Source organism: Rhyacophila brunnea, unplaced genomic scaffold, assembly GCF_057557595.1.
Source record: "Rhyacophila brunnea isolate RB1 unplaced genomic scaffold, BYU_Rbru_1.0 scaffold_1, whole genome shotgun sequence".
Taxonomy (NCBI): domain Eukaryota; kingdom Metazoa; phylum Arthropoda; class Insecta; order Trichoptera; family Rhyacophilidae; genus Rhyacophila; species Rhyacophila brunnea.
Genome location: NW_028232751.1, coordinates 14,883,713 through 14,905,760, shown reverse-complemented (window position 1 = coordinate 14,905,760; position 22,048 = coordinate 14,883,713).

Genomic DNA, 22,048 nt, shown 5'->3' with positions numbered 1-22,048 from the left:
ATACCAATATTGGATGAGCGTCAGTGCATAAAACGAGAGCAGTTATCAAACTAACGACAAGCGTATTCTTTACACGTGTTTAAGTTTATCCCATATTCTTAGACACTCGAGATCGGTGGTCTGTTTCTCCACACCCGTTATATATTTCAGTTCTTTCCCATTATTTTTGAGTTCCCTGTAAATTGCCATATGTACGTATTCTTGGTGCAAGAATCATATAAAGAAGTAGATAAATAAAAAGGCACACTAATGATAATTATTGTTTACTGTCTACTTTTTTCTTTAATAATAAAATTGTACTCTTAATTATTTTTTAATAATGGTATTTGTGTGAAAAAGTAAAAGAAAGATAATATTATGTCTGAAAAAAGTTGAATAACATGAAAAATTAAACATAATCATTAAAATACTGTTGATTTTTGAAGTTATACTTATTTTGGCGCATTTGTAAAATCAGATCAGAGTGCATTTTTGGCGTGTGACAAAGTTGTGCGCGCCGATGTAACGCATTTGGCGTGTGACAGAAGTTGCAACACAATTTTATTATGATTATTCATTCTTATAACTTCCTAAATAACATTCTACACTGTTAATTTATATTCATAAAACATTGCAGTGTACATTTATTTTTCATTGTAAATATTGTGGATTCGAGGCTATATTTAAGTATTATTTATGAGTAAAATTATATATCAATAAATAAATAAATTTTGTGAATGTTGAGTTGATAAATAATTAAAACAATGGTATGTTGTAAATTTACAATATTTAGACACTTCATACACAAAAAAAACATATTTTTACAGTTTAGGATAATATTTGTCGCATATCCCATGTCAATTTATTTATTAGTGGTTTATAATAATTGAAGACAATAATAATTATTATGTTTCATCACAAAAGTCAACAGTACGTTTCAGTTAAACCATTAAATAGGCTATGTTTTACTTTTGATTTGTAATAAATTATTATTGTTAACGAAAATATTTGTACAGTCATCTGTTTAAGCAAAGATGGTCGAAATAGCGGTTTGCTAAATTTATCAAACACAGGTTATGAGATTTTTTTCTTATAATAAAATCTGCAATAATATTATTTATTCGCATACATAATATTATTGCTGACGGTACATATATCGATAAAATACCTTTGAGACCGAAATGAATATAATCATAATTACGCGCCTATAAAATTTAGTTTTTTTTAATTAATTAATCATGGGCACTTCTGAATCGATTATAATCGCTGTATGGCAAAGATGAGTTTTGGTCCAATACAATAATAAAATTATTTGTTTTGTTACGCCAAATAAGTATAACTTCTAACGCGCGTACATAAGGACACACACCGATTTTTTTTACACTGAAAGATACAAAATTATATTTAAAAAAAAACTTAATGTTCTTTTGGATCTCATGAAAAGTTAGTATTTAGTATTAATTGAGTTAGCATTTACTTGGTAGAATTCCATTTTACAAGAAATGAAAATATAATTAATATTAAATTCTACAGGTTTTACCAGGCAAACCTGTAGAATTTAATATTAATTATATTTTCATTTCTTGTAGTATTTAGTAATTTTCGATAGTATCCTTTTTCCTATCGCACACATATATATTGCATGTAAAAATAATGAAATGAATTAATAATATATCAGCCAATTTTACGTCTTGCAAGTCACGTTTAAACGTTTACTGGCAATAGGTGAATACGTAGGTACGTACTACGTAGGTACCTACTACATTTAAATTCGTTTAAATTTTAAAAGAACGATTCTCATCACACTGGAAAATAAATTATTGTCCAATCCAATTTACTCCACTAAGATATCACTCGATTACGTCATTTAAAATATATATAACGTAATATTGTCATCTATTGACATCTATATTTCCCAGTCATCAACTCAAGCTGCCCAAAAATAATGAAAACTAAAATAATTCTCGACTGGTCGATAGATCGAAAAAAGCTCGTTTTCAAATCGAAAAGGGTCGTCCGCCAGAGGACGATTAGCTTTGTAAATAAGTCCATGATAACTCAGGTATAATACCTACAAAACTATTGATACAATTTCTTTATATTCGAAAAAATCAGGGACAGTCGCTTTCGTGCAAAGCCTTCGTTTTTTTCTTTCAGTATGAATGTTTGCATTCGGGTGTATCGTAATTCTTGGAAATTAGGTGAATAATTGCTTGTTCACAATGATTGCAGAATTTATTGGATTTGGTTTGGTTTACCTGTATATCATAGCAGACAGGCATACCGCATTACCTTCGCCATTTCAATGGCATTTCAAAGTATGTTGTATAATCTACCCGAGGCAAATTGCCACCTTACGGAGACATAAGATGCCGTCCCTTTCATTTTAAATCAGGATTTGGTACTGTTCGGTTAAAGCGGATACAGCGGAAAACGCATTTTGAAAATAGCCGATAAACTGGATTATTTGTTAGGTTAACCTAACCTAACCTAACCAAACCTAACCTAACCTAAACTAACCCAAACTAACAAATAATCCAGTTTATCGGCTATTTTCAAAATGCGTTTTCCGCTGTATCCGCTTTAATCGAACAGTACAGTACAGTGTCAATTCCCTAATTAATGTATGACCAATTCATCGACTACCTATTTTGGAATATAAAGTGGCATACTAAACGTAAGGCACCCTTCGATGTTGTGCTGAGATTGTCCTATTAGCAACCTCCCAAGACTTTCACTAGAATGAGCGTGATTCCTATTATGATTTAATATATTATGGTCAAGCCTAATTAGTTGATTTAATGGAGTCTCCTGTTTACTTATAAGGTTAATTGCAGGATGTCGATCATAATATCCAGGAGTGTCCCCATATGTCGGTTAAAGTTTAAAGGGCCAAACGTTCTCAAATCGGTCCAACCGTTAGTTGGGCCGGTTGGCCATTGCGACTTTTTCTACATGAAAAAACAAAAATACAACGAAAATCAGGTACCTATTACCTACTTACTATAATTTAACCGTGAAAATTCGTTACGGAAAGCGACATATAACCATATGGCAAAAATAAAAAATAAATAAGTAAAACATAAGAAAAAAAAATTTTAGAACTTCCATTTAATATTTTTGAAATAAAATTCGAAATATTGTTTGTATTGGTACGGTTTATAATAGCTGTCATAAAATGAATGTAAATATATAATATCTACTTACTAAAAAATAGCGTACTGTGTATATACATTATGAACATGCATTTAAGTACTATTATTAATGTATAGGTCACAAATCACAACCAGACTTCGCTCGATATGCAAGGAGCTTTTGATCGAAGCTTTCCGCCGCAACGCCCAAAAGCGCTCTTCACGAAGGCGCCTATCTAAGTTTCCAACTACAACACTAGCGTTGGATAATAATTTTCGTTCTGAACTGAACCTAATTAATTTATAATTATCATTATAATATTTATGGAACACATTATATGGATTAAATGGTTGTTTTTGCTGAATATTGTTTTTAAGGTTAATTTTAATACTTATAAATAAATACATTTATAACATAATATCAAAAAATATAGAAAATGGTCGTTATAAGATATATCTCATTTAATTAATACATATTTATTAATTCTCTATGTAATTCTCACGTGTGTATTTTCCATTATACTGTTAATTTCCTATCGATATAAAAATGCTTATTTATTTTCTATATACTGACCTATTACTTATATAAAATACGAGATAGGTACCTGTTTGTTTATTCGTTGCAATTTTGAAATATTATTGTTCTAATTTCAACATACTTACAGATAAATTTCGATTTGCCAATTTCCCAGTTGTATACCTATTATGTTACACCGAATGTGTGAAATTGCGTATTACATGAAATCGGCAGTTGTTAGCTAACCTCAAAATGGACATTCAGTTGAATTCAGAATTACAAAACCTAACCTAACCTAATAATAATAATATTATGTCCAATTATAACGGATAAAACCATCCGTATTAAATTTACCTTTTCTACTGTCATGTTGACAGTTTAAGAATTTCATATCCTGCCGAATTCACGCACTCGGCAGATATTTTGCCTAATTCATGAATAAGGCAACGGGCTTGCATTTTTCATGAAATAGGCAAAATTTTGCCGATTTCATGTAATACGCAATTTCACACATTCGGCGTAACATATTAGATATATTTATTATTAGTAGAAAAAGGTCTTTGCGAACGAAACCAGTCCTTATTAATATTTAATAAAAAAAAACGGAATTAGTACTTTTTTAATATAATTGCGTTATTTAATTAAGGGGGGACATGCTCGTCGAAGGTCAAAATTGAGTTTTTATTGTATTTTCAAACCATGATCCTGGACACTTCTTAAACGTTGTAGATAATCTCTTTATATAGTTTTGAAGCCTTATTATCCTTTATAGTTATTTTAAACATTTGATGACTGCATAAAGTATTTTTGTTACATAAAATAGTATTCTTTTAAACTTCTCGCTCTAATGTTTTAGAATATAGTCATATTTCGGTACATAACTGTGCAGTGGTGTTAAGATTTTTTACATTTATTAATTTTTAAACGCATTTATAAAACCATTAGCATAATTTATTACGAGATAATTTTTGTAAAATATTCACGATAAAAAATTATATTGATAATCTCTGTGATCCCAAATTTGACAAGAATTAGGCATTTTATTATTCAAAAAATTGGCAAGATTAACACATTTCAAGATGATTCTAAAGATATTTATTATAAGCTATGTCTTTGACCATTCAAGTGTGATAAACATCTTATGAATAATGATTGCTTTATAATAATTATTGACCTAAGAATAAGGTAGTGTTTTTTTGAAATACGCCATTTCTTTTGTCATTCCTCAGTGGTTAAGCTACAACATACGGCCGTAGCCATAAATTGACAAACTATAATTAAAGTAGGGAGTAAAATGATATTGACGCGCGTGTTTGAACATGTACCGTTTAAAAAAAAAATTAAAAAAAAATCGGTCAAGTACATGTTCAAACACGCGCGTTAACATAATTTTACTCCCTACTTTAATTATAGTTTGTCATTTTATGGCTACGGCCGTATGTTGTAGCTTAACCACTAGGGAATGACAAAAGAAATGGCGTATTTCAAAAAAACACTACCTTATTCTTAGGTCAATAATTATTATAAAGCAATCATTATTCATAAGATTTTTATCACACTTGAATGGTCAAAGACATAGCTTATAATAAGTATCTTTAGAATTATCTTCAAATGTGTTAATCTTGCCGATTTTTTGAATAATAAAATGCCTAATTCTTGTCAAATTTGGGATCACAGAGATTATCAAAATAATTTTTTATCGTGAATATTTTACAAAAATTATCTCGTAATAAATTATACTAATGGTTTTATAAATGCGTTTAAAAATTAATAAATGTAAAAAATCCTAACACCACTGCACAGTTCTGTACCGAAATATGACCATATTCTAAAACATTAGAGCGAGAGGTTTAAAAGAATACTATTTTATGTAACAAAAATACTTCATGCAGTCATCAAATGTTTAAAATAACTATAAAGGATAATAAGGCTTCAAAATTATATAAATAGATTATCTACAACGTTTAAGGAGTGTCCAGGATCATGGTTTGAAAATACAATAAAAACTCAATTTTGACCTTCGACGAGCATGTCCCCCCTTAATGATACAATCCATTTACACATGAATTGACAGTTAATACAATAAAAAAACAAATATAGGTATATTATAAATCTACCTAATATTATCATGAATATGACGAAAAGCGATAGGTACTCGGGTCGAAAAAAAACCAAAAAAAAAACAAAATCGAATGATCACGGTAGGTTTGTGTAGTGATAACCGTGGAAAATAATATGTTTCTGTGTAACACATACATACCGATAACCACTGGATAAAATCGAGAAAGCATGTCGCATGTTGCATGATACAATCGTTCAATACTTCGTTCGAAATATTTTTTTAAAGACCACCGAATATTAAAATATAAAAAAAACGAAAATTCAACAAAATAATAATATAGTTAATATTATATTCGATTATACATTAAACGTAGCAGAAAATGGTCTCGAAATTCCATGTTCACTGTAGCTTACCTTTATTTTAATAAACTATTCATAACATAAAAAAACCTACTAAATAATAGATGTAAGTAAACCAAATCAATCTCAATTTTAGGGTTAAGATAGCACGAGGGTCGTAATAATTAAATTGCCAAGCGGCTAGTTGAAGTAGGTACCTATCTGAAGAATACTTAGAGATAAACTCAACCCTGGTCTTATCGTAATAACCAGAAGTTCCTAAACTCTTACGTTTACCGTCCTCCTATTTTGACAATTGGAGCATCTTTGCGGCCACTGTTTTATCAAACGTAATAAAAATTTTTAATAATATTGTGTCTGGATATACAATTGGTCATATCATAGTTCACGTTCACTTATATCGGAAATAGATGGCCGTATAGTATTTAAATAAAATCCATGTCTAAATAAAACACCGGAATGCAAGGGAAGGACAGACGAGAAAGCGTAGGAAAGTAAATTAGAAATACAATCACAACGTATAATTTATATAAAAAATCATGATCAATCAAAATAATATTAAGACTAATGAAATTGGAACATTACTGTCTACAATATTCCACGAACTAAACGTATTTTTTTCATCTCGGTGCTATACGACCATCTCGTTCTAGTTGGATAGCTCACGTTGAACTGTGCTACGGCAAAATGTAATACGTACAATTTACATGTAACCAAACATTGTAGTAGATTATTACATGTATTTTACGTCTTGCTCTCTACGACCCTAGGGGCGGCAGGTTATATGAAAGTATGGTGAAGCAGGCTGCTATGGTGAAAAAGGCGAGGCGGGCTGGTAATCAAGTTGGGGCAAAACTTCCACGTTAACATTATACTATATGGGTAGGTACGTTATAATGACCAAAGTAAATCCTCCGTGATGCCCTGATTTTTTTTTATCGCGTCGCTATTTTTGGTTGTCGGCTATTGTTGGCCTACTTCATTCAGTTGTATGAGAAAGCCGATTTCTTGCCCCTCTTTTTATTTAATACTTCTATGCTACAACCGTATGCTCGAGTAATTGCGCCTTTTCACGCTGTCGCTTCTCGCTACATAATATTATTATATACGGCGTATTTGCAACGTTGTTGTGTAGTGTGCTATATTATTGACTGCACATGAGGTTATGAATGAACTACAACTACACTAACAAAATGTTCTTCATTCAATAAAATTCATTCTGTTTAGTATTGATAATATTAATTATAAAACTTAGCATACATACTCAAGTTTAACTTTTTCACAATACAGTCAGATACAGAAAAAAATGTTATTTGGGGTCCATTTTGAAAAATATCACATAATGATTTATTATTGATTTTTAGGCGGCGGAAGGGGGCGTGATTCACAAAATCTAACGGGTACCACTGACATCCGTATTTCACTATTATCCATAACCTCTCGTCGCTTCGATTGAGTATAGCGATGAAGACGTGGCCTGCAGATATAACTACGGGTGCTCACCTACGAGCTATTGCGACCTGTCGCATCCAAAAGTGATTGCGAATACGCTTAGCGTAACCATCATTTTATTTATTAGGTTCATCAGTATCCTTTTGTGTCTTGCATTTAAGACGTGCTGCATGAGAATATTAAAGCAAACATTGGATGCCTCAGATGGTTGCACCTATTGATGAATGTCACGGGTATTTCACTGATACAGGCTTTGCGTGTCATATAATGCTGAGGTGACCCATTGATAGGCTATTCGATAACCAAATCAACCGTGTCATGATCATTATTCAGAGTCCTGACGAATAAGAAGAAAAAGTAATATTCTGTTCACTTTAGTCCCTTGAGCTTTATAGCAAACCCAGACCAATATCCGAGCTTTCCGTTTGAGCTTTGATGTGTGAAACGATAGAAGGGTAATAATTAAAGTGTTGATATTCTACCGTCAGTGCGATTCCAATAAAAACGAGAAAATTTTGCATCCAAAGCAATTTCAGTTTACTTTGATCATATTTTCTGTTGATTGGGACGTCATCGCGTATGTATTTTTTTCCTTACAGTATACGAACAGATATGAAAATATAATATTTACATTCACATTGTACTCTAACACGCTGAAATTTATTAACAAATGTGATTTTATTTCGATAATAATAATATAATAAGTCACCATCCGGATATCTCCAAATGTTTGATTTTAACATAATATGTAGGGATGTATTTATTTTAGCTCATTGATTTTATTTTAAGGCTATACCTCAGTTGAGGCAAGGTCTAAAAACATCGTGGCTAGGCGATACGCGGATTGCGGGTCGCGGGTGCAAATGACGCATGCCGATCGAAATATAATTATAAATATAATTCCAACATGCGTCATTTAATGTTCTGTTTATTGTTCTATTAGTAACAATAATAATATATTCATTGACATGTTTTCTTTTTAAAGTGGGTAACGTTTTTAGTCATCTTTACACGATTTAAGAATTAATAATACCCCCGTCGCCATCACAAACAAATTGATGTATTCACACCTCGACGTTCACTCTCCGAATGCCAGCGAGTCCAAAATTTCGTCGCGCCTATAGTTGAAAATTATTTGCCATTTCACTGAAGTATCGTCTTAATAAAATGATTTATTCTAATCTGCCTGCACAGTTTATAATCAAATACATTAGCAATTTGATTTGCAATCGCTGTTTGATTCACGCGGTACGGGTCTAGTAAATCCAATTACTTGAATGGATTCTCAAAGAGCAGCATCAAACGCAATTACTTTAAAACTTCAATAATGGAACCGAGTAGGTAGCTATGTAACCGACCTTTAGAAAAATGTACGGTTAAAGACGTACCTACATAAAATAAAAAATCAATGAAAACGGAAAGTCGTAAGCTGTCCTTCAGACTTCAGAGATTGACGCAAAATTGTCCGAATACATAACTAATACATAATAGAGTGTTGACGAGGAAAATCTTTTTTAATTAGATAAGATATATATTTTAATTCAGAAGTTTTACCATTTTTTTGTGCATACAAAATTTTTATTTCTAATTAGAAAAGTTATATTTTCTTGTTTTTGTTTACACTTTACATTACGGTTGGTTTGGTTGGCACATTTTTCAGCATAAAAATTTACTGATGTAACTCTACTTATATAATTTTTCATTGTTTGAAATTGGAGCGTATAACGATTGAAAACGGGATCGTTTTTAGTATGCCATTGGCATGGTCGTAAGACGATCCGTAAAAAACAATAATAAAATATATAATAATAAAAATAATAGGTAGCAAGTAGAGTTGAGTTGAGTCCCGACGGGAATTCTCGAGAAATTTTCGAGATTTGCATCCCGAATCTTGAGAATTGAAATTTTTAACATTTCGGGAAATCCCGGATTTCGAGAATCTTTTCTCGGGATTCGGGATTTCTTTATTATCAAATATTAATTGAAAAAACGATTTTCTATATGAAAAAAGTGGACAGAAAACACAAAACGTTCAAAGATTGATCGGGGCATTTAACACAATTAAGCCAATGTCCACTCAAAATGAGCGCAATTTTTGCAACATCAGGGAATGTTGTGTCTCAAAAACGTATGCGATTATCAGACGCAGCGATTGACAGTCTGTGTTTTTTGAAATTCCATTTTAATATGTAATGTTTTGAATTATTTTTGTTTTCCTACTTCTATTTTGTTTATTAACATATTTTTTTGAAATTTGTCTGTTTTTACACTGATTTTAGGATTTTTACAGGTTTTTTTAAATTTCCCGATATCTCGAGAATTCCCGAGAATTCTTTTCTGGAAATCCCGAATCTCTAGTAGCAAGCACAATGGCAGCATTGTCTTGCAATTAACTTAAATATCTTGAAAAATTATCAGTAGAAGATATTTATATAATATAAACATTCAATATTTTTACTTCGTATTATATTAATCCATCGATGGTCATCTAAATCTAAAATGTGAAAAAAAACCCCAAAAAAAATAATTAAATAAAAATAAAAATACGATCACTGCGACAATAATTGATTATTTTTAATGTATTCGTACTTCTGTTTTTATTTAAATTGATTAGGTACCTAATTTTTTATAACATTTTAACCCTTGTGAGAAAGTCCTAATCTCTGTTACGAGGTGTCAATATTAGACCATCGTAGTAGGTACCTATACACAATTCAAAATTAGGGTAAAGGCAGTCTGCCTCTGAGGTACAGAAATAATTCAACATGAATGCTACGCACATAAGTAAGTGTGCTTATTTTTTATTCACTGTATTAACGTATTGTATTGTAACGGGATCAATGACCTACTATTGACAATTAACAGTAAAAATTATGAATTAATTCATAAAACGAAATATTTTCGGCCGGAAATAAAACATGCGACAGGCGTATTAAAAAATTAAGCATTTGACTTTTTCGCTATGTCCTGCATGTACCTATCTATTATAGTCCTGCCAACCAGTGTTTAAAAATGTCTCTAAATTATTTTATCATGAATAAATATTATAAATCAGACATTAACTCACTCAATTGTCAGTTTTAATATTCTAACTTCTAATACTCAATAGGTACTGTAACAATCAATAAATTATTGCAATGGTAGTGAACAATCTGTCGAACAAAAAATGTTGTCAGTCGAAAGATTTGTACCATATTATGAAATAAACTTTAATTTAAATAAATTTAATAAAATATGTATGAAATAATTCAATAAGAAATGTTACCCTAATGTCATTGCCAGACAGGGATAATTAAATAGCGTCTAATATATTAATTCCTATCTTCTCATACATAAAACCGAGATTATACAGTAGATACTCAATTGTATTTAGATTTGGGAAATAAAGAAAAAATCATTAAAACATTTATTTATAGCTAGAAATAATGTAAAAGAGATATTCTGAGAAAATCTTTAAATTGTTTTAAGTAAGTGTTAAATTAGTAATTGTACAACGGTATACAGTGCAAATCCATTCTTGCGCATACGTCTAGCATAAAATAATTAGTTCTTGAGGTATTATAATTGTTACAATAAGTTAGCAGTCAAAACTGTCTATCTCACTCTAAAATTCAACACAGCCAAGAGAGGTACTGTTAAATCATAGCACTCATTGTAACAATTACGACTAACTTTTTGTAACAATAAATTATAATACGAGGGTGGGTCAATAATTCCTTAGAAAAAAGCATTAAAACAGTTTTTATTTTTGTATTTTTTTTTTATTTCTCAACATAATCTCCTTGGAGCTCAATACACTTGGTTAGACGTTTCTCAATTTTTTTTAAACCGTCAGAAAAATAAGTTTTCGGAAGGTCCTCAAAATAAGCATTTGTCCGATCGATGACTTCTTCATTTGAAAAAAAACGTTGTCCACTTAGCCATTTTTTTAAGTTTGGGAAAAGGAAAAAGTCACTGGGGGCTAAATCTGGCGAATACGGTGGGTGGTCGACCAATTCGAACTTCAATTCTTCAATTTTAGCCATTGATCGTAAACATGTGTGAACACGGGCATTGTCCTGATGAAAGAGGATTTTTTTCCTGTTTAAATGAGGCCATTTTTCTTCAATTTCGTTTTTTAGCTGGTCCAATAAAGATGCATAATAATCCCCTGTTATTGTTTTTCCTTTTTCCAAATAGTCAACGAAAATAATTTCACGTGCATCCCAAAATACAGTAGCCATAACCTTACCAGCTGATTTTACGGTTTTCGCCTTCTTTGGACATGGTTTGTCTTCGCAATCCACTGCTTTGACTGTTCTTTCGTCTCGGGAGTATAGTGGTGTATCTATGTTTCATCTACAGTCACAAAGCGACGAAAAAATTCATCCGGATTGCGTTGCATGAGCGACAACAGGGCTTTAGAGGCCACCACCCTATTGCGTTTATTGTCGACTGTGAGCAAACGCGGCACCCATCTTGCAGAAATATTTTTCATGCCCAATTTGTCATGTAAAATAGAAATGACGCTACCTTTTGAGATCCCTGTAACCTCAATTATCTCACTCAACTTTAATCTTTGGTCACTTAACACCATATCGTGGATTTTATTGATCATTTCTGGTGTAGTCACCTCTACAGGACGTCCTGAGCGTGGTTCATCCTTTGTTGATGTACGACCACGTTTAAATTCATTTAACCAGTTATAAATAGTTGCAAGTGAAGGAGCAGATATGCCGTGAACTAAATCCAACTCATTTTTTATTTCCTTTGCTGTTAACCCTTTTATATTAAAATGTTTAATAACAGCTCTAAACTCAATTTTCTCCATTTTCCATTTTTCCATTTTCCACAAGCAATTTTTTTTTTAAATGTACGAAAAAAAACACAACAACCCGACCAATCTGATTGAAACTTCGCAGCATACTGAATCGGTAGTGCCGCTGCATGAAAACAAACCGCTTACAGTACTAGTCGCGCCACTTGTCGGCTTTTCTAAGGACTTATTGACCCACCCTCGTACCTCAATACATAAAAATTATAAACTACCCTCGATACCGTGGGGTATGGTTGTAACAAGGTAGATATGATTTTAGAATGTGGGGAAATATGTGATAAACTTCAGGTAATACAACAATACGATAAGTGAATTGCCTTCTAGATGAGGCTAGGTCTACAAAAATTTGTAGTTACATATTGAATTACTTGTAATTATATATCACTGTTTAACGTGTAGTAAATTTATAGTAAATGATTATATCAAAATATACTTACCAAAATTAAATAAAAGATATCTAGGTATATACTTTTTGAATCATTAATAATATGTAAAACTGCATTAGGTACTACGTAGAACTGTGTAGGTAGATCAAGAATCATAATACGGGTTTCTTAGTTATGAATAGTGATATACTTACTGTGTTTTTATTTATTCACAATATGATATAAAAAAACAAATAAGTACTTATTAAGATTTTAAATATTAAATGATATTTTATGTAAGGTTCATTATTGAAAATATTCTTAAGAAAAGTTGAAAAAACGTAAATGTCTCATATTCTCAAAATGTTACTTTGAAAAAATAGCTGCCTTTTTGCTTATAAGCAGTATAAGAAGGTATAATTCTCAAGTGTGGACAAATATGGGATAAACTTAAACGTCTTAAACACGTTTTAATATATATGTGTGTATCATAATAATATGCATTATATATCAACACAGTTTGTCAAGTAAATTAATTTAATATTGGTAATATTTGTGGATACACAGTGGGCTTCGTACTTTTTTGTACTCAGACGTCGCAAGAAAATAAATATTAATAATCTTCAATCGGTATCATAGATCAATAACTCTAATCCCCCTGTTAAATACAGGGTGGCTAGACTTTCACTAGGTACATTACTACATAATATTATTATCTAGATTTTATAGAGATAGAGAGCGTCTACGTCTACCAACAGATGGCCGCAGGAGGTGGAAAGAGAGTCTCCGGAGAAGTATGGTGGCGAGTGCAGGAGTATGGTGCAGGGGGGGAGTCATTCACTCCGCTTCGGGTAATGCCTCGTCCTGGCGGTTAATGCTAACGGCAGATTACGGATTGCACATTTTTGACTGCATCGCGAATGCAGCTTTAATACATTCAGCATGAAAATTTTCACAGTTCTCAAAAATTCCATCATAGAAGGAACTAACAGAATTTGTCACTGACGAGGATTAAGATTAAAGTATGTAAGTAGCAACCGAGTTGAGTAAATCGAATTCAAAGTAATTATTTTGATCACTATGTAAGTAAATGAAGTCTTGTTACATAACATTTATATATTCTTCTTTATTGAACATACATAATTTGAAAACACCTCAAATATAAAAAACAAACTAAGTACTAGAAAAAAAATAAGACGCCCAGCGGGACTTGAACCTGCATCCACTGGATTTGCACCAATGTGCTTTGCCAATTGAGACATGTGCGTTAGGTATATCCAATTACCTTTAATTACCCTAAAAACTGCGTTAATTTGGCAGTCGGTTGTGTTTTAAATCAAAGTATCGATTACCTTAAAATGTTAATAATTACCAACCGGTGACACGATTGCTCCAAATTTTAGTTATAATATACTTGCACTTGCAAATAATTTAATAAAATTTTCTTTATGCGATCATATCCATAGAACAGATTGATAAATATAATACAGATATGCTGTATTCTAATACACTACATTTTGACGCAGGGTTTTGAATGTCTGAGTGTCCTACAAAAATGAACCACGCATTATGTAGGTACCTACGTGCAATAGTGTGTGTTGCAACCTTCCATACACCAATACTAAATGAGCGTCAATACATAAACAGAGAGCAGTTGTCAGTATTCGACGTATGACATATTCTTGACACGTGTTTAAGTTTATCCCGTATTCTCGGTCGAGATCAGTTGTCTGCTTCTCCACACCCGTTAGGTATTTCAGTTACCATTATTTCTGAGTTCCCTGACCATAACATTCTTTCTTGAACATTCATACTTTGAAAATACGTTAGATATATACAACTACTAGAAAAGACTTTTGAAAAAAATACGACGCCCAGCGGGACTCGAACCCGCATCCGGATCAGACAAAAATATTCAAATTAGATACGTTATTAAGAAAATAACTCTATTTTATACACAGGATTTCGTGAAGTGTAATTCAATTTAGAAGTAAAATGTTTATAACTTTTGTATACAAAGCTGTTACATGGTTCCTTTTCTATTACCACATTTTTATTAGCTCGTATTCTTGTTTGTCCAGTACAAATCTTTTCTTGTTTGTCCAATACAAATCTTGCAATCGATTTTTAACCAAGATCCCGACTAGCTAGACATTCGAAACTTTTAGAATATATCAGAACACGATGACAATCAAGCCATTATTTTAATACTTTTAATTGAATTCATTTTCAGTTAATTCTGTTTTGTATGGAAAGTTATTTCGGAAAAAATCCGTAAAAAGTAAAACACTATCATTGGTTGCTAAGAGGTCCTAGCAACTAAATTATTAATATATACGTGCGTTACTATGGAAATCAATATGAAATGTCAAAATGACATTTCAGTATTCTATATTTATTCAGTACTTATTTCTAATTATAATTCATCAAAAATTTTTTTTAAAAAGTATTTATTAATACATAGAATTGTCCAGTTTATATGATTCAACAGAATTAAAATTTTATCTTGTAATTTTTTATTACATGTTTAGTAAGGCACTTATATTATATCGTGTCCGGGAACTTGTACGTATGCAGTTCGCTGTGAAATGTTGTGTCGGAAATATATGGCCGTATATTAAAGACCGTCCAACCTCTTTGGGTCGTATAGTACTGACATAAAAATCCATGTCTAAATAAAACAATGTTATTGTCGGTGTTCACTTTACAGGAAGCCAGCAGCAAACAAATTTTGACGATAGCCGATATACTGGATTATTTTTTAGGTTCTATTAGGTTAGGTTAGGTTTTCATTTTTGAATCGTTCATGAATTTTGCCAAAATCAAATTGGAGAGCGTATAGTAGTATAGTATACGGTCATATCTTTCCGATAAGACAGCTCACGGCGAACTATTTTACGTACAATTTACATATAACCAAACGAATATGAAAGACAGAGCTATATTTTAGTTCCAGGATTTTTGAACATGTTCCTTGGTATTTTTTAACCCTGTGGTTCGTTATTATTCCGGAATAGATAAAAATAAAAATTGCACTAGTGTAACTCATTCAATTGGCTGAAAACGAAAATTATTCAAAATTCCAGTCTCCAAACATTTATTGTTAATTACTTTTCAATTAACACCTATATTAATTGGTGATAAAATATTTTACTTCCGCCACCCTGACTCACCCTTGCGAAATTATTTTTGCGGTTAGCAATTAAATTAAAATTTGTATGGGCATCTGAGAATGTCTGAGATCGAAAAAAAATCTATTTATGTAGTTACATAAAAAATAATTTAAAGAAAAATATAATTTTAAACAGATTATCAATATTTAAAAAAATCTATATCACTCAGTGACGAGGGGTGGAAGGAAGTAGGCTGTTAAGATTCGCCAAAAATAGTGCACACTAAACTTTTTCAGTCATACTTAATTGTTTTCATTGAACTAAGAATACAATTTAAAGGTGGTACTGGTTAGTTTTTAAAATTAAATAAAACCCTGCCTAAATCAAACCATAATAGTTTAGGTATGCTATAGGCGATACGACAAAAATAGTGCACACTTTTTCCATACCTACTAATTTGTTTTCGTTGAATTAAGAATATTGGTGTTGGTTAGGTTTTCAAAATTCGTTTTTTAAACCAAACCATAATCAGTATAAAATATTCTTGTATCTATAAAATATCTAAAATTATATATGGTTAAATAAATATTTTATACAAAAACGAATATTTTTTTATTATTATCTACTATGGCTTTGATTAAGCATGGTTTAATTGAATTTTAAAAAAACTAACAATTTACCGTAACATTGTAGTCTTGAAAAAGCTTACTATGCACTGTTAACAGCCGGATCTTAACAGCCTACCTCCACCCATCGCCACTATGCTTAGTTACTTAAAGTATAATATTATTATAATTTGATAAAAAAGAAAAAATATATTGAAAAACTCTGCGCTTTGCGCCTTGCTCGGCTCCGCCCCCCTGGGTCCCTCAGATGATGGTTACTTAAACCCTGACGGCTAAAATTATTAAACATCGACCATGCTTTGCCTACTGTTTCTCTGATTCCTGGTTGTCCAAATTCAAACGAAAATTAATTTGTTAAAGTAACTGAATCCAAAGAATTCAAACCATTTTGCTTTTCTAAAAAGTATGTAATTACAATAATAACACTAAAGGAGTAATAATAACAGACGAGCAATATGTCGCACAGAATGTAGGCTACTGAACGTAAAATGAAAATAATCGGGGCGCGTAAGTAATCGGGGTGGGCTGAGCGTCTATAGTTATTCTACGTCTATTTTTCGTAACGCTTTTGCGCCAGAGATCATGAGTAAAACATGTTCCATGTTAAAATAAAAGAGTTTATTATAAACCTTAAATGGAAATTAAGGGAGCACACCGCTCGATGATGAAACAGTCACTGGACAAATTTAATCTAGTCTAGTGATACCTTAAAATAAAGGTAGAAATCGTCCGTAACTATGGGAAACATAGTGGCCGCAGGATTGACAGAATAAATAAGTTATACGGATATAGGTACATGGTAATACAACACATATAACTGAGAGGAATGGAATCAGTTCGGAAAGGCCTTCATCCAGCGGTTGATCCAAGCTGTTGATGATGAAATTTAAGCCACGTCGTTAAAACTACCATCTGGCAGCACCATTTTTCACATGGTTCACGGATAAAAAAAACAATTTTAATAATGAAATTTTCCGGTGAGTTTTTTAAAATATTTGATAAGGTGTGTATCTTAAAGCCATTTTAATTTTTAATTTTGAGTTTTTTCTTATATCTACAATAAATATATTGGAATAAATCTTCTGTATAATATTATAAAGTTTAAAGAAATTAAAATTAATCAAAAATTACCTCTGGGATCTCTAATTTTCATACAAACTCTGAAAAGAATATGAGTCTACTTATTGTTTTTTTATGACAAAAAAGGCCCTTTCGTCAAACAATAACTTGGATTTTTATAGAAAAGTCACTGAAAGATCCATCAGGAAGCAGATTCAACATCTCTGATTAGGGTTTCCAGACGTTCTCTTTTACCCGGACAAGTCCTCTTTTTTGAGGAGGTCAATGTTCGTGTCCGGTATCTTTGTTCATATATCCTCTTTTTCCGCTATGAACATTAATTATGCTCATATTTTGTAAAATCGATTAACAAAATATTGTTTTCATTCCTTTATTTGAAAGAATTGTGTTAGAGTGGCCGCCACCTAACCTTGCAATTTGGAATAGATTTTTTTTTAAATTAAAACTTCAAGTGCTTGGAATTTACTAATACAATTATATGGTTGCGTATACACACACATCCTTTTCACTGTGAACAAATGGCAAGGTTATCTGGAGGATACTCTACCTTATTATATTTCCTAATCGTAAAATTTACTCTTTGTTTGTTTATAAAATACGATAATGAGAATACATGATGGTAAAACTATTTCATTTCGGAGTAGATTGTTAAGATCTAGCAATCGTTGACATACCATGGGTTCAATTGCAGTGGCAAAATACATCAAAGAAATAATCAAAATTAAAAAAGCACATGTAAGTATTGTGAGACCACCGGGGTACGGCATTGGACTATGGGGCGGCTGCTGATTATGAAATATGCCCTCTTTTTATCATCGTCAAATATGGGAACCCTATCTTTGATATCCGACCCTTATTTTGCATAATATGCTTTTATGTGGATTCGTTTAGTCTACAACTCTATGTCTGCAAGCTATTTTAAAATAAACACAGCCTATCTTTAGGGCTGACTTCGGCTTAGTTCCTGAGTATTTTTTTTATTGTAATGACGAATTCGAGTTTTTTTCCAAAATGTGGATCCCGCGGACTAGTGTGCGTGTGCGATTATACAGAACCGACGAAATTTTTAAAAACCGGTTCGGATATCTGTCTCGAGCCTCCAAAAATACATACCCTCAACAGTGGTGTACCCCGACCGGTTCGCGCGAACCGGCCAAACAATCCAATATATTTATTATATATTATGTAATAATGTTATATTATATTCATATGGCGGCAGATTTTTAACGGCACTAGAAAATATATAAACACTATGCCATACAAAACCACACCAGCCAAAGCTAATGTAACAATTTTGTATTGGCGGCTCTCGTGGTGCAGTGCGTAAGGCGCTTGTTCTAGAGTTCTGGGTTCGACATTTATGTGTTTTTCTCAAATCCTGGGTGTTTGTGATTGTTCAAAATTACTACCAACCATCTTGTACGAAAAAGCAAGGACATGGTTATTAATAATTCTAAAAAAAATTCTTCACTTTGTTTATTAAGGGGGGACATGCTCGTCGAAGGTCAAAATTGAGTTTTTATTGTATTTTCAAACCATGATCTTGGACACTCCTTAAACGTTGTAGATGATCTATTTATATAATTTTGAAGCCTTATTATCCTTTATAGTTATTTTAAACATTTGATGACTGCATAAAGTATTTTTGTTACATAAAATAGTATTCTTTTAAACCTCTCGCTCTAATGTTTTAGAATATAGTCATATTTCGGTACATAACTGTGCAGTGATGTTAAGATTTTTTACATTTATTAATTTTTAAACGCATTTATAAAACCATTAGGATAATTTATTACGAGATAATTTTTGTAAAATATTCACGATAAAAAATTATATTGATAATCTCTGTGATCCCAAATTTGACAAGAATTAGGCATTTTATTATTCAAAAAATCGGCAAGATTAACACATTTGAAGATAATTCTAAAGATATTTATTATAAGCTATGTCTTTGACCATTCAAGTGTGATAAACATCTTATGAATAATGATTGCTTTATAATCATTATTGACCTAAGAATAAGGTAGTGTTTTTTTGAAATACGCCATTTCTTTTGTCATTCCCCAGTGGTTAAGCTACAACATACGGCCGTAGCCATAAATTGACAAACTATAATTAAAGTAGGGAGTAAAATGATATTGACGCGCGTGTTTTAACATGTACCGTTTAAAAAAAAATAAAAAAAAATTCTGTTAGGTACATGTTCAAACACGCGCGTTAACATAATTTTACTCCCTACTTTAATTATAGTTTGTCATTTTATGGCTACGGCCGTATGTTGTAGCTTAACTACTAGGGAATGACAAAAGGAATGGCGTATTTCAAAAAAACACTACCTTATTCTTAGGTCAATAATTATTATAAAGCAATCATTATTCATAAGATTTTTATCACACTTGAATGGTCAAAGACATAGCTTATAATAAATATCTTTAGAATCCTCTTCAAATGTGTTAATCTTGCCGATTTTTTGAATAATAAAATGCCTAATTCTTGTCAAATTTGGGATCACAGAGATTATCAAAATATTTTTTTATCGTGAATATTTTACAAAAATTATCTCGTAATAAATTATACTAATGGTTTTATAAATGCGTTTAAAAATTAATAAATGTAAAAAATCTTAACACCACTGCACAGTTATGTACCGAAATATGACTATATTCTAAAACATTAGAGCGAGAGGTTTAAAAGAATACTATTTTATGTAACAAAAATACTTCATGCAGTCATCAAATGTATAAAATAACTATAAAGGATAATATGGCTTCAAAATTATATAAATAGATTATCTACAACGTTTAAGGAGTGTCCAGGATCATGGTTTGAAAATACAATAAAAACTCAATTTTGACCTTCGACGAGCATGTCCCCCCTTAAACTTTCGGTAGGTACAAAATACTTTTTTATAAGTATTAATAATCTTCGATTCCATTTTTAGCACAATTTATTTTGAGTGCGTTGGTTGACCAATTTTGTTGCGGCCATCAAATGCGAAAATTACCTGCCGTTTTAGAACATGTTGCTGTGGACATCACCGGCCAGTCGTGAACCTTTGATGATACAAGTATATTAATTGATAATGTTAAAAATTTTCAAATGTAATTTGCTAATTTTTGTTTATACTTAAAAAAAATTACAGCCTAGTCTCAAACAGAACGTTTACGCAGAAGAACACGGGCATATACAGGCAGATATTTTTCATGGCGTCACCCAAAGCCGACTATATTCCGGCCGTGGTCCTAATTTGTGAATTATGATGGTAGTGCTAGTTATTGATTATCAGCATTTGAATGAAATGCGGTAACCTGTTCGCAATAAATGAAGATTTTTTAATGCATATCTCGTTTAAATTAATACCATTACCAAATATGAGTAATAATTAGTACCACCATCGAAGTTTACATTTTTGTATCACGGCCTGACTATATAATAATTAATAGTGGGCCCTGGGCTCCACCGCCGACATCCATACATTTTAACACGTAAAGTTTGCTTGTAATAATCCAGATTCCATTGAGATTAGATTGATGTTATCACAATCACTGCTGACATTTTAATTACCATATTTAAATAACACCTTAATTATATCTAATGGCCAATTATTCCAAACGCGCCAGTCACGGTGTTAGCACTGAATGAGTAGAAATTTAAAACTGGTGACAAATAAAATAAATGTCGAATTATTATTTCTAACAAAAACATTTCTTCACAAGCCAGGGTATACCTACTAATACTTGAACAATCGTTTTCGATCGAGTCTTCACCACTGCCGTTACGATTATAATCATCAATTTGATTGTTATCATTAGCGAACCGGTTGATGGTATCATCTTGCAGGATGGTGATGCGGAGATACGTTACATAGGTACGTACCTAGTACACGCACCACAACAAAAATGTTGTGATAACGCATAAACAGACTCCGACATTCCTTCCCTCTCTCCCTCTCCCTCTCTGTCCTATACGTTTACTCTACTCCCCGTCTCGAACACAGCTTCTCAAACATCTAATATACTACGGGGTGAACAACCCAGCCGGACGCTTTTTAATGTCACTTACTTACCTACCTACAGTGTATCATTTCGTTCACCGTAGACTGCACCGCGTCACATCGATCGATTAATTATTATTTTAATCAAATTCTCAAATTTAAACATCCTCACCAGCTATTTACCATAAACAAGCTATATTTGCATCTAATCTTCCCTACCTATGTCCACTCTTCTCAGTCCCTAGTTCTTTGTTCCTACGTGCATCAACCAAACTTTGTGAGTTCGTTGATTCAGCGGGTTTCAGGGGGCGTCCAAAGATAATATATATTATATTATAATTTATATTATTTGATTATTATAGTTTTGAAATCTAACGTTGTTCAGAAGGTTTAAAAGGTGCCACGAAACATTTCAAACTAGTCATTAAATTATATCAAAATCTTAAAATATGTATAAGTATTTCTAGCAAATATTACCCAATTCATAATTAAAATCCCTGTAACTGATATCATAAGTGCTCATGGTACCTACAACCGCACAACAAAATATA